At 45.6% G+C, this 9,761-nt stretch overlaps 1 protein-coding gene across 7 annotated transcripts in view; it reads right to left on the bottom strand.

The window, feature by feature from the left end:
• The window catches only part of LOC124488648 (myelin basic protein-like), a 34,006-nt gene extending 26,818 nt beyond the window's left edge, over window positions 1-7,188 (bottom strand). For all 7 annotated transcript variants that reach the window (XR_006958728.1, XR_006958730.1, XR_006958726.1 and 4 more), the window contains exon 1: window positions 6,977-7,188. The gene's annotated coding sequence lies outside the window, so the exon portion shown is untranslated. The remainder of the gene's footprint in view (window positions 1-6,976) is intronic.
• Between the last annotated feature and the right edge of the window lie 2,573 nt (window positions 7,189-9,761).

Below are 9,761 nucleotides of genomic sequence, written 5' to 3' on the forward strand. Positions count from 1 at the left end.
CAAATCAAAGTTACTCGACACTCGCATCTCTCTGAAGACTCGGGTCTTATTGACAGCCCTCCATTCAGGGATAATTATCGACAACAGAGAGAAATCTGTCTGACATTTAATCAGTACCGCGGCAGGCTTCGACACGGTTCCAAAGCAAGCCAAGCGCCCACCTATAGCAACCAGTGCACAGAAAGGGTTTGTCTGCTGTTGCGTGTGTGTGTGTGCGCGCGTGCTGTGTGAGCGTGTGTGTCTGTTTTAGGGGGTTGGGTGTCTCATGGTGAAAAGCAAGGTGACATCATTCACCAAACACACACTCTCTCGGTCTCTCGCATACAAACACCCACACACAAACACCCACCCACACGCACAATAATGAATGCATCAATTTTTCTCTCCCAGCTCAGTACAACATCCAACCGTGTCTCCAATGTCATACCTATCCAGATGAAGAGGCATCTGAGAATGAAAGCATCTGTCCCCCAGAAGCCCCCCCCCCCCCCACCCGCCATGATCGCGGGAGTCAATGTCATAAACACACTGATCCCTCCCCAGTGGCTGACTCCAATTAGCACATGAAATATGTGCAAGGCAGTCCTGAGCTGAATCACAATGAGAGAGACTCTCGGCACACCGGCTGGGGCGACTGTCCTTGCATGGCCCTCCAGGGAGAGGTGTGTCTGTTGGAAGCCTGATAATAAGGCTCTCCATCTCAAAGAGAGAGTGGCATGAACAATTCAAAATCTTTGTCAATCTTTTATTCATACAGGGGAAGCATCTTGAAAACTGATTCGTTAGGTCTCTCTCTCTAAAAAGACATGTTCAGACGTTATGATAATGTACGCCGAAGAAGAGTCGGACAAATAAAAGCCGGAAACGTAAACTGAAAAATGCAGCTATGTTCTTTATGATGCTTTTCAGATAGCATCCTGTTTAAATTGCCCAATGATAAAATAGAAAATTTTCACTGCATTATTTGGATCAGTACCAAGAAACACTTGCAACAGCCAGTAGGCTAATTGCTGTATTACCAGGATATCTGAAAATCCAGAAAATTAAATTTTGTTGTTGAAATAAAACAAAAAAACACTAAGATATAGTGAGAACATTTGAGGTTTTGTGAAAGTATGTGTGTACAAAACAAACAACAATACTCTGCTGGCATTTAAAAGTGTTTAGTAAGATAAATAAGAGCTTGTGTTGTTATTCCATTACTAAAATAGTAGAAACATATTAAACACAATATTTATACACTATACCTCAAATACAAGAACATTTCCAAACACAAAACTGTATTATTTGAACTCCTAAAAGAAGATTCAGTGCATAACACATTGATAAGTCCATCTAACTTTTACCAAATAAACAAAGTAATGCAAAATATTAAGTTAATCTGATAGAGGAAGGCTACTGTGTGTGTCTATGTGTGACTGTGTGTGTGTGGCCGTGTGGGTGAGTGCATGTGTGTTGTCACAACTCTGGAGCGCCAAGAGCCAACCGAAGCCGTCAGCACCACAGACAGCGACACAGACAGACAATGGGGCGCGTCACACAAGGACGATTCTCCCCGCTCTCCATTCCCAGTCAGCTGCTGAGAGCCCCAGCTGGCTGGGAATGGAACAGGCATGGAAGACACACACATTGACAGGAAGGGGAGGTCGTGTGTGTGTGCGTGCGGAGAGTCAGGCGAGCGTCCGACTCCGACAGATATTTAAATGTCGATGAATTGACGTTGGCCTGCCGTGTTTCCAGAAAAATGCCACAACAATGTGGTGGGAATGGAGAAAGCCTCGTGGAAAGTACCCTCAAAAGCGGAACGTTTTTTTAATGTTTTTGTTGAAACTATTTGTTTGCAATAAACACTTAAGATTGCTGTTTTAAATCCTGCCTCAGGTGTGATATTCCTCAACTGTATGCGACTCACCCTGGTTACGCTGAGGTAACCAACCTGAGGTTTTCAAATATGGGCGTGTGTGTGTGTGTATGTGTGTGTGTGTTAGTAGGACATGCGGAAAACAGACCATCGATATCCTAGCCCTGAGGCGTGTTACACTTCTAATTCTCAGAAACTGGATGACAAGTACATACAAGTTTGCTAACACCCTGAGACCACATTCTCCTCGCCATGTGCCCGTCCCTACACACGTAAACATCCCTGACAAACAGCCCTGGTGGGACTTTACAAGACAGTTAAGGTTCATAACATTTACTATACAGGCAAACCAAGGAAAGGTCACCGGAAATAACACTTGTGTAGGGAAGACATGTCGTTTACCTAAGTCAGCAGGAACTGTAGCCTGTAACTATGAAAGCCAACAGAGTCACTGCTGAGTTGATCATCAAGGCAACCATGTTTGACTTGGCTCTGGTAGAACTCAGTCCAAAAATAGTTTATTTTTGTAAAAGAACATTGTACCAGAGAGCTGCAGAGGAGGGCTGAATCATGTTGGCATCTGTAGCGGGCTTGGTGATTATACTGCATTCACAAACACACACAAACACACACACACACACACACACACCCCCACACACACACAGACACACACAAACAGAAAACTAGTTGGAAACCAAAAAATAAGCCTTTGGCAAGCAGACAAACTGTACTCTGAAACCAAGTTAATTGTGATGATGAGCACGTGTGGGAGATACTGGAACATCATGAAGGATTCTGGGAAATCAGAAAGTTTCACAGTGTGTGGGTGTGTATTTCTTTCCGTATATGCACACTGTGTGTGTTAGCTAGGGGCTTTGGAGACTGGTTTCCCTCGAAAAAATATTACACAACAGCTCCCTATCCCTGTAGGGACTTGCAGACATGGCAGTTGCGTAACACCATCACCAAATCGAAAGGAACTTTCTGCAACCACAGCTGCACTAAAGATCCTTCTTATCTGTGGCCTCCATCACAACACAACCCCAGATATCTTGTGTAGGCTGAAGAGAGAAACTAAGATACGGACCAAGACTGATTGATTCCCACAGATTGTGGCACCACAGCATGGTTAGCTGCTGAGGGGAGAACTATCCCCAGCTAGCTGTGAATCAAGCAGAGCTAGTTCATGCATGACACTCCGAGACCTAGCGCGTCATTTGCAACTCGTCATATCAGGCTGTCAGGGCACGCCTTCCTAACAGGGCGGGGTATATAGCAGGGTATCCCGGCATATGCAATGCTAATGCGACACAGACGTCAGTCATCCTGCTGCCTCCAGCTCGCCGGCCCCCACCTTGGTTCTGTGTTTCCTTTCGTTGGGGGAATGCGTCGCTGCTCTCTGCTCGGATGTCGAGACCGGGTCTCCGTTGGGCAGGGAGCCGATGCAAGCAGACCCATTATGCCAAATCATGTATTGCAACCATTTATTGTACTGTGTGCAGTAAAGTATCAAGTAAATACTACTACTGAGTCCTCCTGCATGAACCAGAGCACACGACTGATTAGAATCCTGTGCTACTGCAGCAGAGCAGCTTTAGAGCCGACTCTACACACTGTCCCCCAGCACCCTGCACAACTCACACCACGACCGTAACCACGACTACACTACACCGCACGGTTCGCTACACGACCCTACTCTGTACACACCACAACACACCACTATACAACACAACACACTGCACACACTCAACCCCACCCTGTAACCACGACTACATCACACCGCTCGTGTCACAACACTACACTGTACACACTACAACGCACTATACCATACAACACACCACAACAGCTAAATAAACAGCGTTGCGGCTGGCTTGCTCCTTCTCGACAGGGTCATCTATCTAAGTGATTGCGCTCCAGCGCACTCCGCGGGGCACAGTGGAGGGCCGTCGTGAGCCGGCGCTGATGCACGTCGAATCAAACAGACACAGAGTGACAAGCCAGCCTAGCCTGCCCTGCACTGGCTGGCCAGGGCCCCCGGCCTCCAATACCCCAGAACAGAGAGCCGGGGGGGGGGGGGGGGGTAGCGAGAGAGAGTTGTCCTTCCTGTACAGAGAGTGGGCAGATGGGACTCAGGTATATTACCTTAGCCCAATGCTAATCTCCCTCCAGGGATAGACGCCATTTCTACATGCTGACAGGAGGAAGTATGGAGGGGGTATCACAAACAGGATGTGCAATACTAAATGGGTGTACAGTGTGCCATCTCCTGTTCTGCTGAGTGAGTGCTTACAGCCGTCGCCTCGACGGGCGGTCTCGTATCATCGGTCCTGTTTAACGCTGCAGTCTTGCGTTACCTCGGCTGAACCTTCGTCCCCACTTCCATCACTCCCACTGTCTCTCTGCTGTCTCCGCCTTGAAACTCTGTTTGTTTGGGAGGTCGAAAGCGGCAGAATCAGAGAGCCGAGGCACAATTCACAATGTGGAAAATACCACTGACACACACACACACATTATCTTCCAGTGGGAAGAGCATGACACCATAGGTGCCATAGGCATGCAGTGCTACTGTGTCCTAGCTCCTCCCGGGAACCTCTTCCCGACAGTGGCCCTTACAGTGGACAAACAAACGCTTCATTTAACCCTCCAGCTGCCCCAAGGGAGTGTGTGTGTGTTTGTTTGTTTGTGTGCATGCAAGTTTGTGTGTAGGAACTACAAGAGTAACGTCATCCTTAGGGACACTTGTGACCATGTCCCTGCCAGCAAAGCATGATAGGAGAGCTGTTGAGTTCAAAGGTCAACATCTGTCCAAGGAGGAAGCATCTGGCGGAGCAGTTATGCCACTTTAGAGACGTACACAGCACTGATACCTCTATACATGTAGGAAGGAATGAAGGCAGGAAGGAAGGGAGGAAGGATGGAAGGAAGGAAGGGTACTGTAACACTCTGTGTGTGTAGCCAAGCATGTGTTACCAAGCTGAATTGGTGAAACTCACTCATCAGCAGTATGGATACCGCCCACCTGCACCATCGAAGCACTAGTGTTTCGGTGGCCTCGCTGGCTTACACTGTGTTTAGAGGTGGTCGCCGTGTTTGCGAGTCACTCAACTCTGGTTGGCATCCCAGTGTGGGAGAAACGTGAGGAAGTTGAGCAACGCCATGACACCTGTTCCACATGGCTGGAGCAGAACACACCGGAAGACAAATCACCACCCTTGGACAATGATGAAGTCACGTGTTGAAGTGTAACGATAGCGCTGTAAGTCAAACAGCTTAACTGACAACCGAGAGATACACACACAATCCCACGTACACACACACTACCCTTAGGCGCACACACACACACCACCCTTAGGCGCACACACACCCTCAGTCAAACACACTGGCAAGAGAGGAAGTGAGCCAGGGGAAGGGGGAGAAGTGTGTGACACAGTGAGAACGGAAGTTAACAAACCACTGTGATTCACCTCTCAGCACAAAACTGCAAAAACAGACCTGTTTGAACGAGTACACACACACAAACCGAAACCTCACAAAAACACATGTTCCAGCCGTACAGGATCTGTAAGCCTCAATCCATTCTGTATATTGAATTCAGACCAGCTCAAGAAAAGTGCGTGTGTGTGTGTATATGTGTGCGTCAGGTGCAGGAGGGTTTGCTGTGCGTGATTCAAACACATAGGAATGCTGAGCGAGACACGTGACCATTGAACAAACATGGCTAAACTCCCTGAGATCCTACCGCTCTAACCATTGTGGAAGGGGAATGTCTCAGAGACAAGCCTCACATATACTCCGCCCCATTCCCTAGCCTCTACAGTCACGCTTCCTGTAACCTACCCAGTGAATACACCTGCCTATACGTGACCTCAAAGTCACTTAAAGACAGCAACAAGCTCGGTATGGTTTCTGGTTCATCGCTAGTGGAAACACTGTTAACATGAACTCCATTCCAAAAACTGTACAGAAAGTACTGTACAACACTGTGAACTATGATGCACTGTGACATGCTGATAGACCTGAGGTGTGGCTTCTCTTGGGCTCCTACTGTCTTAAATTGTGAGATGGCTAGTGAGTCCTCACTCTTGCCGCCAGGCTAATATCGGTCTTGGTATATTTGCAGTGCCAGGAGCCCTGAACTCTGCCAGTGACACATGCCATTTAGGTTTCACTTTGCTTTGTCATAGTCTGGTTGTTTTCATGTCCTGAGGTGCAGGCCTCCTTGCAAGGCTTTTTCATTCCACTTATTGGCTAAGCTCACGAAACAGCAGTGTGTCCTCTGAGTGACTGTTTTATTCATGGAGCGCATGCAGCAATCCCAGACTGCTCTAGGCACTTTTTGTCTCTCTTCCAGTTTGCAACACTGGTCTACACTTATGCACGCCTATACACACATCTCCTCGGATCAGGACTAGATGCCTTGGCGATTTCGACTTCGGGCTATGTGATTCCCAATCATGCAAGACATATGGCTCATTCTATGGCAAAACAAGTTTCATCTATAAAGGCAGGCAAAATAAAGAGTAATATAACCAGATGATTAATTTACAAGCAGTTCACATGCATTATTTCACTTTTACAGATAGGTCTACCACGCAACTCAAATACCTAAATCTAGGAACCTTATTGGTAATGACCTCTCTGTTGACATCAGCGATGTAACGCGTCAGTCATGTACAGTAGTTGGCTGTTCTTTCCTCCCCCCAAACCGGAACAACAACAACAACACGCTCCACAACCACTGCTGAGAGCAGAACGTGTATGACACTTGTCAAAATTGATGTATTGTGCAACAGTGACTAACAATCAATTACGTATTAGGGTTAAGGTATAGAGCATATTCCTTTAGAGGGTTTAGGTTTAGGGTTAAGTTCAGGGAATTCAAGCCCCGAACGTAGCCTATAATGTGGAAAATTCCGCACACCTTTTATACTGTCGAAACCACGCGCACTTAATGCTATAACCACATTTCTATGAAACATTAACAGGGACCGTGCATTTAAATTAGATACAAATGTGTAAATTACAGATGTTACAATGTTTCCGTCACATGGTTGAGTATTTACCATACGTAAATTATCATCCGTTTTTTTTCCGACAGTCTTATAGCCTACATACCCTTCTCCGTACAGTTTCACTCAAATGCATCCACAACGAAGGCAGTGATTTTCAACCGTCTCTCCGTTACAATAGCACCGTGGTCAATAACGTGATTTGTACGGATTTCTACGATTTGAGGTCGTTGTTTTCACAGTCTGCCTTCAGTACAAATGTATGTCTCGTTGCTTCCTGTTTAAGGTACAGTCAGTGATGTTCGGGGTGGGGCGGAATGTAGCTACTCCGCGAAGAAAAGTCTGCTGAGCACGCCAGTGCACGCAGCCTCTCGTTATCGTAACATAATCTGTCACGAGATTACTCTGAATAAATAGGCTTTTGAAAGTTACAATGGTCCTGTAGTAATTTGTGTATTATTGTATTACTATTATTATGTTTTACAGTAAAAGTGAGTGTCTATAGTAAATTAGTCACCTAGCCCTATCTGCATGCTGGCATTCATAATATTGTAATTTGGTGTAGAGAATTATTTTGTGCCTTTCAATCTTGATTTCATTTTCAACAGTGTTAGTTGCACAATGTAGCCTACATGTTATGGATTCACAACCGGTCACAACACAACCAATGTCAATTTAACACCAGAGACAGAAGGTTGTGTGTGTCTCAGACATATACTGTACACCTGTAAGTGTCTGCATTTGTGTATGTGTATGTATTCAACCTCGCGCAACATCTCCTCTGTGGTTATCATATATTTATTGATTGACTATTTCACCCTGGACCAGAATGCTGCTGCTTCCCCCGTTGACCACTGTGGTCCACTGTTTACCAATCTCTGCTATCTTGTTCTGCTTGTTTACACTGGTTAACTGTCTGCTCCTGGCCACCCAAAGTGTACGAGGGCCCCTTAGCACTGGTATTACTTCTGGCGGATTTATATAGCGCATCTGGACTGACGTCTTTTAATTCATTTTTAGGATGTGCAGCCAAGTCAATTAAATTGTTAACTTGGGACTGTTCTTATCAGGAATTCAATTTGTTCAAGGACTGTTGAACAACAGACGGGTAAATGAGACAAGCATCCTTGAAAGTATTTCTTTCATCGTTCCCCATTATTGTTCTATTTTTTTCATTGTCGTTCTTTTATTTTAGTTGCTATGTTGCCCTGAGGAAAGATAAGATGTAAATGCCAAGTACCATTAGCTACATCTAAATCTAGTTATTATACTGCACTTAAGGGATAAAAGTGTTGTGAATGTGTTTACAATTTTTTCCCTCAATACAACCTCAAAGGCGTTAATGCATGGATTTGACTCAAGCCAGTATTGAATTTGATCAGTCTTTGGGCATCACATTGGAGTAGAGCCAAACAGACCTTCTTCCAAAAGACTGGCCACTGAGCAGAGGCTGTTCTATACACATCTTACTGGGGGGCCAAGGTGGGGCCAGTGTTTAATCAGAGGGGCACATAAAAAAACAGTGTTTGGATGTTACTCTAATTACTCTGTGAACACTGAATCACCTTAGTTCCACAATTGGTGCTAGCGCATAACATTGTAATAATAATAACTTGATCAATTTATTTCATTTTCATTTTGATGTTCAGTCAGCTCCTCCGCGTCGAGAGGAGCCAGCTGAGATGGCTCGGGCATCTGATAAGGATGCCTCCTGGACGCCACCCCGATGAGGTGTTCTGGGCACGTCCCACTGGGAAGAGGCCCCGGGGAAGACCCAGGACACGCTGGAGGGACTATGTCTCTCGGCTGGCCTGGGAACGCCTCGGGGTCCCCCAGGAAGAGCTGGTGGAAGTGGCCGGGGAGAGGGAAGCCTGGGCCTCCCTGCTTAGGTCGCTGCCCCCGCGACCCGACCCCCGGACAAACGGTAGATGACGGACGGACGGATATTCAGTCAGCTCAGGGGGGGCCACAGAGGGGGCCAGGGACATTTTTATAGGGCCTCTAGGCCCTGTAGGCCCCTGTGTAGAACCACCACTGCCACTGAGTCACAGCATCATAAAGTGAGCAGCGTTAAGTTAAACTCACCAACCCTCAACTCCAAGGCCCCTTCAACTGTGTTTGAAACGAAACACATTTACATTTCAATTATAGTTTGTGATTTTGCCTTGCCTAAAGCTAAATTGGTATTTACAACTATGACTACATTGAGTTATATTTAGGCCTAGGCTACTCAGTCAATGCAACAGATACAATCTTGATGATTGTGTTTGGAAGTGTTCCAACTTGTTTTCAAGTAAACAATAATGGAATTATCTTACATTTATTCCCACAATATATCTTTTGTAATACTGTACATGTTTAACAACGTAAATGTTTACCAGTGTCAATCAATAAATTGGTACATCATAACACATGTCTCTGTTTAACCCTTGTGTTGTCTTAGATGTCAAAAATGACCCGTCACTATGTTTATCAGCAGAGAAAACCCCATAAATGTTATTTTGTTTACCTGAAAATTAGAGACCATTCCTAGAATGACCCCAACATTAGAAAAAGTCAAACATTGTCTTTGTTCACATTTCCATGAACCCTGTACACCACTAGATTACAAAGATTGTCTTAGGGGTCTTATTTTTGACCCGGCAGTTATAAAACCATTATACACACCACAAAAACAACTAAGAAACACACACACACACACATACACACACACATACACACACACATACACACTCACACATACACACACACATACACACACACATACACACACACACATACTCACACACATACACTCACACATACACTCACACACATACACACACACATACACTCACACATACACTCACACACATACACACACACATACACACACACACATACACTCACAC

Source organism: Hypomesus transpacificus, unplaced genomic scaffold, assembly GCF_021917145.1.
Source record: "Hypomesus transpacificus isolate Combined female unplaced genomic scaffold, fHypTra1 scaffold_149, whole genome shotgun sequence".
Lineage (NCBI taxonomy): Eukaryota > Metazoa > Chordata > Actinopteri > Osmeriformes > Osmeridae > Hypomesus > Hypomesus transpacificus.